The sequence below is a fragment of the Triticum dicoccoides genome, chromosome 6B (genome assembly GCF_002162155.2).
Source record: "Triticum dicoccoides isolate Atlit2015 ecotype Zavitan chromosome 6B, WEW_v2.0, whole genome shotgun sequence".
Taxonomy (NCBI): Eukaryota; Viridiplantae; Streptophyta; class Magnoliopsida; order Poales; family Poaceae; genus Triticum; species Triticum dicoccoides.
The window spans coordinates 266,690,098-266,698,457 of NC_041391.1; positions in this window are offsets into that span (position 1 = coordinate 266,690,098).

Sequence of the window (8,360 nt, forward strand, 5' to 3'; positions counted from 1 at the left end):
TGTAATTGTCAACTTCTTATTCAAACGCCTAAAGATGTAGACTAGTGGTTGAAAGAAGAAGCTCCCATTCAGATAGATGGGCAAAAGATCAATCCCAAAAAAATCCAAAATGGACGGTAGACCCAGGCCTCTGCATTGATTGACGCATGTGGCCATCATTTATTGCAAAGATTTTGGTCTAACACAGAGTTATACAAGCCGCATAAAAGGCTAAGACAACCAAAGAACAATCATGGTTGACTACTGCACAAGTTGTGCCAGTGTGCCGCTCCAATAACGTGTTCCTCCCAAAACCTGTTTCCGACCATATTCCTTGTGTGATATCGATTGAAACCACAATGCCTAAATCCAAGGTCTTTCATTTTGAGAACTTCTGGATCTCACACCCTGGTTTCGTTGATGTTGTTCAGTCCACGTGGAATAATAGCTGTTTTGCACAAAACTCTGCTGCAATGCTTTGCAAAAACCTTAAGAACTTACGATATGCCCGAAAGAAGTGGAGCAAACAAATTTCAAGACTGAATATGTGCATTGATAACTCTAACTGGGGACTGCTTGAGTTGGATGGGATTGAGTATAAGAGGCCCCTTACGATACCTGAAAAAAACTTCTGTGCAATTCTTAAAGAGCATCTGGTTACCCTCCTTGGGTGAAACAGGAATACAGGAAGAAAAGATACACTGTTCGTTGCTTTCAGTGTGGTGGAGACAACACCAAATTCTTTCATTCAGTGGTGAGTGGACGATTTCGGCGGAATTCTATTGCCTTGTTAAAACTCCAAGATGGAACTACTGTCTCTGACCATGCAGGGAAAGCGCAGGAACTCTTTCGGACATATAAAAATAGGTTGGGCATGGCTGAACCTCATGAGATGAAGTTCGATCTAGCACGGATTATCAAAAAAATTGAGGGGCTTGATGAGCTGACAAAACCCTTCACACATGAAGAGATTGACAAAGTTGTCCGGGAGATGCCTTCTGATAGAGCACCCGCCCCGGATGCCTTTAATGGGTGCTTCCTCAAATCTTGTTGGCATATTATAAAACAAGACTTCTACAAGCTCTCTGATGACTTCTATGTTGAAATCTAGATTTACAGAGCCTCAATTTGGGTTTTATTACCTTGATCCCCAAGATACATTGATGCGGAGCATCCCACGCTCATCCCCATGTACACTTCGACTACTCTCCAAACCCGAAGAGGACCTATGACGAGACCTCGAACATACGCCATGGGACACAAGGTGAACTCGCTCCTTTCCGAACCTTCACTTTCTACATGTGAGACGTGGCTACTACCTCCAACGTGTGTTCTATGCATGATCAGGTACTTAGAGGAAAGCCACGGAGCCACCACATCCAATTGAAGAGCTAGCGAGAATGCCAAGTACAAGGACCAAGAGAAGGAGCTGCTCGAAGCTACAGCCACCGGACGACCGACCCAGCCCGGACGTCCGGCCCCTGAACGTCATGCCAGCCCAAGGAAACCAGGCCAACACACGCTACAGCGGCCGGACGTCCGACCAGGACCGGACGTCCGACGACTCCTAGGCCTCCGGACGACCGAACCCTCCGGATGTCCGGTACTTCGCCACCCGAGCCAAATCTACGGAAGTTCGAAGACTCCCGGACGTCCGGACCTTCCCGAGCCTCCGGACGACCGGAACCCTCCGGACGTCCGACGCCTGTCTGCGCACAGTGTATTGGACCGAGTCCTTGTATCCCCCACTTACCCCTTCATGGCCCATGACTATATATACTCCTGCACAAACTCCTAGTTAGGTTTAGCGTTGATTTAGCTCAAGTTAGAGATAGAGCTTCGCTCATCCATCGGATCTCCTCCTCGTGAGAGACCACGGCCTCTTTGGAGAAGATCCTATCGGATTCAAGACCCCCTCGTGGAAAGATCCCCTTGTGGATTCAAGACCTCCTCATGGAGAAGATCGGTTACCTTTGTATCCTTACCTTTGTTGATTGTGGATCATGTGTTACTCTTTGTTTTCGATGATCTAGCACTTCTGTGATTGATTCCTTGTCAGTTTAGTGATTCTCTCTCGTTTTCCCCATGTTCTCCCCTTGTGCTTCCGCTTGTTCTTAGTGATTCCCCATAGGATCCACTCCAAACGTGAAAGATTGTCCACCTAGGGTTCCGCCCTACATCATCTTGGTATCAGAGCAAGGTTGATCACATTTTTGGAGCCCCTACCCCTCTTTTTCTAGCTTGATTTTGTTGTCTTCTTCCCTAAATCCGAAAATCCACACCAAAAATAGCCCCAAATTTTTTTATGATTTGTTGGTTTGATGATGTTTTGTTGATTTTGATCCGTGGATTTGCTTGGTTTCAAGTGGATCTAGCATCTCCCCAAGTTTCCCCATCTTCCATCCATGAAATCTCATCAATTTTGACCCCGAAATCTCCATTTTCCGCTCAAAATCGCGCCCGGAACTCGCATCTCGCGTTGACCCCGACCCACCGGACGACCGGAGTTTTACGGACATCCGGAGCCCCAGGAACGACCGGACGTCCGACCTTTCCCGGACGACCGGAACCCCTAACCCGAACTGAATTTACGGATTTCCGAATTTCCCGGACGTCCGACGCCCCGGACGTCCGACCTTCCGGACGTCCGTAACCTGTAAATTCCCACTTCGGCTGATTCTTGTTTCGGCCATAACTAATTCATCCGAACTCCGATTTTGACGTTCTTTACCTCGTTTTGAAGCTATTGACATCCCCCATCCCACAAAAATACCACCAACACAATTTGACTCCATCAAATTTTCGAAAATTTGGCAAGTTTGCCTAGGTCCTCCACCATATCATCCGCATAGCCACCACCGACTTCCGCAACCTAACCCAATTTGTTCACCATAGCATTAGTGGTTGCTTGAGTAGTGATTCGAGTCTCCTAAGGTGTTTCGGCTACTTAGGGACGATTGCTTCTTCATCAACCACCACCACCACTTCCGCATAGACGTGCCCACCATACATTTCAACCAACCCCCAACTTAACCCAATTGTTGTTTGAGCTTGTTTGAGTTGTGGTTTGTGTCTCCTAAGGTGTTTCGGCTACTTAGGGACGGCAACTTCAACTCGGACACGTGTATATCCATCGTTCCACTTTTGCATTGCCAAGTGCAAACCACCAACGCTTTCCGCTACCACCATTTGACATTTGTCATTTGAGATTTTGAGTTCGCGATTTTTCCGTTTCCTAAGGTGTTTCGGCTACTTAGGGACGAGTCTCCATCTTCTTGGTATCTACAGCAAGAACACCGCCACTCATCATCGCAAAGGACGGTAACCTCGACGACACCATTTTATATTCCCCTTGCCATTGCATTGTTAACCCCTAGCCCATTTTGCGTTACTTGCCTATCGAGACTAGTCATTTGAGTATTGCCGGCAACGTTACTTGTGCACATTAGTGATCTACACCATCCATTGCAAACATACCATATCATCTTGGTATCATATCATCCATTGTGTCTCAAGTTTGTTCCCCATATACACAATTGCTATCTTGGTTTGTGCATTGTGCAAAAGTGGCCATAAAAAAAAGAGAAATAAAGCTTTTAAACAAAAGAGAAAGAGCAAAGAAGCTTGTAAGAAAGTGCCATAGCATCATACCACATTGCATATAAGATTTTCATACCCGATCATCTTGGATCATCTTGAGAGAAACACCGGGAACCATACATACATAGCATACTTGGGATAGAAAGTATATCCATTTTGCATCTTATAGGTTGTGCACAAGTGTCGTATCCGCCTATAGAGCAATCGTGCTAGCGTCTCTCTTGAGTTGTGCAACACGAGCGTTTTCCGTGGATTCCACATTTTGTGCTCATTCCTTGGTTGCACGACCCCATTTATCTATCCGTGTGTGTGTTTCCGTGTACCATTCTTTGCTATTGGTCCATTTGTTTCACTTGTGAATTTGTGAATCTCTTTCAACATTATTGACTCTTGCTAACATTTTGCATTAAATTTTTGTGCCACTATCCTCACCGAGCTCCACTATAAGCTTTACTTGTGTAGGTGTGAGAACCGACAAGGATTGGTACCGAGTGAACTTGATTCATTGTCAACATCGGTCAAGATACATTGGTATAAGTTCTTCTCTTTCTCCCACTCATATTTGCTCGAGTCTTGTGATGGATATGCAAGGCATTTCCTCTCCGGTCTACGACAACAATGATGGTGTGAACAACTACATCACCAAAGCGTCTATCTTCGATCTACAACGACAAGTGCAAGGCGCACAATTAAGATTGCGAGAGCGCATCGAGAACATCTCCATCGACATTCGTCACTCCGAAGCAAGGAAAAGGGACTACATCGACAAGAAGCTTGCCTCACATAAAGAGGAGCAAGATGCAAGGATGGAGGAGATTCGGACCTTGCTCAAGTCTACTTCCCCTTCATCATCTTCAAGGCGGCGACATTCAAGCCACAAGTCTTTGGAGCGCGAAAAAGATGCAAGTGCAAATCGTCCTCGTCCACATCTACATGGCGACCATCATCACTTTCGTGATCCACATCGTCATGAAGGGCAAGTCACCTCCAAGCATCATGTGCACGACGACGACGAACGGCATCTTCTACGAGCTCAAGCACGACAACGACATCATCATCATCATGAAGATGCTCCACAAACGCAAATGCACAAGTCCCAACAAGCCCTACTTCACGCCAAGTCGAAGCTTCATAAGGACAAGAGAAGACCGCGAGACGACCACCACCAAGATGGCGCTACGGCTACATCAATCACTTCGGCATCTTCGCCAAGTGCTATCAAGGCATCTTCGCCTTTGGACGTACGGCATCTTCGCCTACTTCCCACGTGTACGCCTACATCGACTTCATCAAGTCCAAGGCGACCACCTACAAGCGAGGGTGACACTTCCATCTTCGGAAGCCCCCCAAGGAAGATGGCCGAGCATGGGAAACTCCCTTCGGTCATGGAGACGAGCTGCGAGGTGCCACATCATATGGGCCTCCCACACCAAGACGGCGACAAGACGGTCGAGCAAGGGCCATTCCCTTTGACTACGGCGACAAGTGCGAACCTCTTCAACAACATGAAGTCGGCGCCCATATTGGACTCCTACTCCGAGTCAAGCTACGCGACTGCGCATGGAGACATTTGCACCGACATCTCTCCGACACCCACATATGAAGAGATGCCCCAAGTGCCATGTGAGGAGAGCCACCACCACATGAGTGACATGAGTGACTCCACCATACGTGACATTGAGAGCATTTCCTATGAGAGGATGAGTATGACCACCACTAGCCCCACACATGAGAGCATGCCACACATCCTATGTGAGGTTGAGCGCCATTTGAGTGACTCCACCAACCATGTGAGTGAGAGCATCCTTGAGGGAGTGAGTGAGCCACAACACTTAGCGAGTGAGATAGTTGAGACGGCATGTGAGGCCACTATGATTTCTAACGACTTAACCTCTACTCCTAGTGTGTTTTCTTCTTTGGTGCTAGGTCTCCTACATGACAACATGACTATCCTCGACGAGTCCATCCCTCCAATGGGAAAACCGATGGCCATGGTGGACGATGATGCACCCTCACATGGTTCCATCAAGATGAAGATGACAACGAGATGATCTTCAACACCTCACCTACAACACATGAGCGACGCTCCAAAGGTAACATAGGTGATGGTGCTTCTCTTGTCCCACTTGTGGACCCTCTTAACAATGATTGCTTCCATGATGTTGACCCACCTATTACCATGCTTCATGCTAGTGAAACTTCTTCATGCCTTGACTTACCTATTTATGATGAATATGATGATGAGCATGTTGAGTTGCCTAGTTGTGATGCTATGCTCCATAGGATATCATGTGAAAATTCTTTTGGTCACATCATGTTTGACAACCCATTGAACTTGTCATATGCTATGAGTGAGATCTCCCATATTGCATCATTACAATCTCAACATAGTAACTATGCATGCCCCATTAAAATCAATCCCATTTGCACTTATGGCATAGATGACGAGATGATGGTCATTGGCTTTTGCTTCTCTTGTGATGATATTGCCATACTTCCTTTACATGATTTGCGCAATTCATCTACTATGCCATGCCATGATCACATTGTTCCAAATATGCATTGTTTTGGATGTTGTCAATATTCTCCACGTGATGTTTCTACTCTTGCTCATGAGGAGACCCCCATAGTTTCCTCATACATATTAGGAGATTTTGATTCATCCCATCCTTTGCATGATTTCCATGATTGCTTGCACCATATGCATTCCATGAATAACAATGCTCTAGATATTTCTCATGACGCATTATATCCTTTGAGTCTCCATTATGCTATACATAATAACAAACCTCTCATGATGGATGACATGTTTCTATATCACGCATCTCATTTATTTGAGCATTGGCTATTTTGTGCTAACTGACACATGCATGTGCGCATCATGATGGATGATGTGTACATATACCATGCACACATAATTTTTCCTTTGTCTTTGTTTTGTGTAGGTACTCATGTATACTCGTCAACCTCTCAATCCCAATAGTTGACGAAGTGAGCTCTTGAGAGCACCTCTTCTACTTGGCTCTCACACGGCTATGGGCTATATACCATGTGTCCCCTTTATGACCATTCTAGCGTGTTGACTTTGCATGTTATGCTTGTTTCTATGCCTTTGCCATGCAATTGTGACCCTTGCTTGCATCTACCCATGATTCACCATTATGATACTCTTATGTGTATTTGCATGCTTGGTGGAGATCCTTGTTGCTATTGCCATGTTTATCATGTGCCTCATGCTATTGTTGATTCTTGTGTTGGGAGAGTCATGATGTTCCATTGCTATTTACATAGGACTTCTTGCCAACACCATGAACCTACTTTCCTCATATCTTGCTTTCATGCTTGTGCTATGACATGTGAATTATTCATGCCCACTATTTGCACACATGACATGCTTGACATGATTCCTTCTAGTATGTTGCATCTTCGCACTACTAGCATGCTTGACTTGATCGCTATGATTGCTTGCTATGTTGCATCAGCCATGTTCCACTATTGCTTGCTTTCTTGGGTTGATGACATAGATGTTGATGCCTCTCACATGATATATCTTGATCGTTGTCTCTTGTGTCCATTAGTTGCCTATTTCATATCCACTTGTATTGAGTGCAACCATACTATACTTATTGATTCTAGAGACTTTGACAACTTACTTGTGATGCATGCTTGTTTACTTGAGCCTATTGTATTTGGTTGTTCTTGCATCTTATGCCTTCATACTATGAAATGCTCCCTTGTCCTTTCTTATGATGAGCATGATGCATACACTTGTTTGGTATCTTACCACACGAATGATAGGTTTTGCACTTTCGCTAACCTCATTTGTTTTTCCGAGTGTTTGTCATGTTCTTTCGTTTTGAAGGATTCACAAGGCGGTACAATCACGAGACATTTTGGTTATGAGAAGGCATACTCGATGCGCAACTACATCATCCTTGAGACAATCCTAAAGGTGACCTCCTTCCCTTTGAGCCATCCTCAAGTTTGCATATTGGATGGGTCACTCTTTCATTGTTGTTTCCTTCTTGTTGTCTACATGATACATCTCATGAACGGAGGATTGACATTGGAGATTGGCTACATGGACCTTCACATTGAGGAGCGCTCGCACTTATTGGATGCACCTTCGAAACTCCACTCATGCCTCGACATCGAGCTTTGGTACACCAACACCTCGATATTTGTTGATTGTGCTCATACATGTCATGCTCGATCGACATATCATAATCACCACAAGTTTGCACCACATGCATGGATTGACTCACATTATGATTACCTTGTTGCATCTTATATTCCAATGTCATCCATGATATATGAGCTTGTGCACTTCCTTAGCAAATTTGTTGTGATCTTCCTTGATGGCATATTCATACATCATGATCATATTGTCGACCATCAATTGCATGATACCTTACACATATTGAGCATCCATTGCCATGTTCATGCTATTGATAAACCGTCTCACTATGACATCATTTTGCACCGTGGTTGCATTGATCATATTTACAACACATTTGTGTGCACAATGATTGCATTTCATCCCATGAATGCTTTGCATCTCATTCTAGATCATCTTGATAAGCTTCATGCGTTTTGTCACGACCAATCTTGCCGCACAGACTCATTCTTACATGATGGACACTTTGTGTGTGCTAACCATTGTATTTCCGAGTGTTGCTTGTGTTTGCTCTTTTTGCATGTCTATCACTCCGGCGACACCTTGGACTACTCGGATGGCGCCATGTCTTCAACTTCGTCCAACTACAAGTCCGTCTACGATA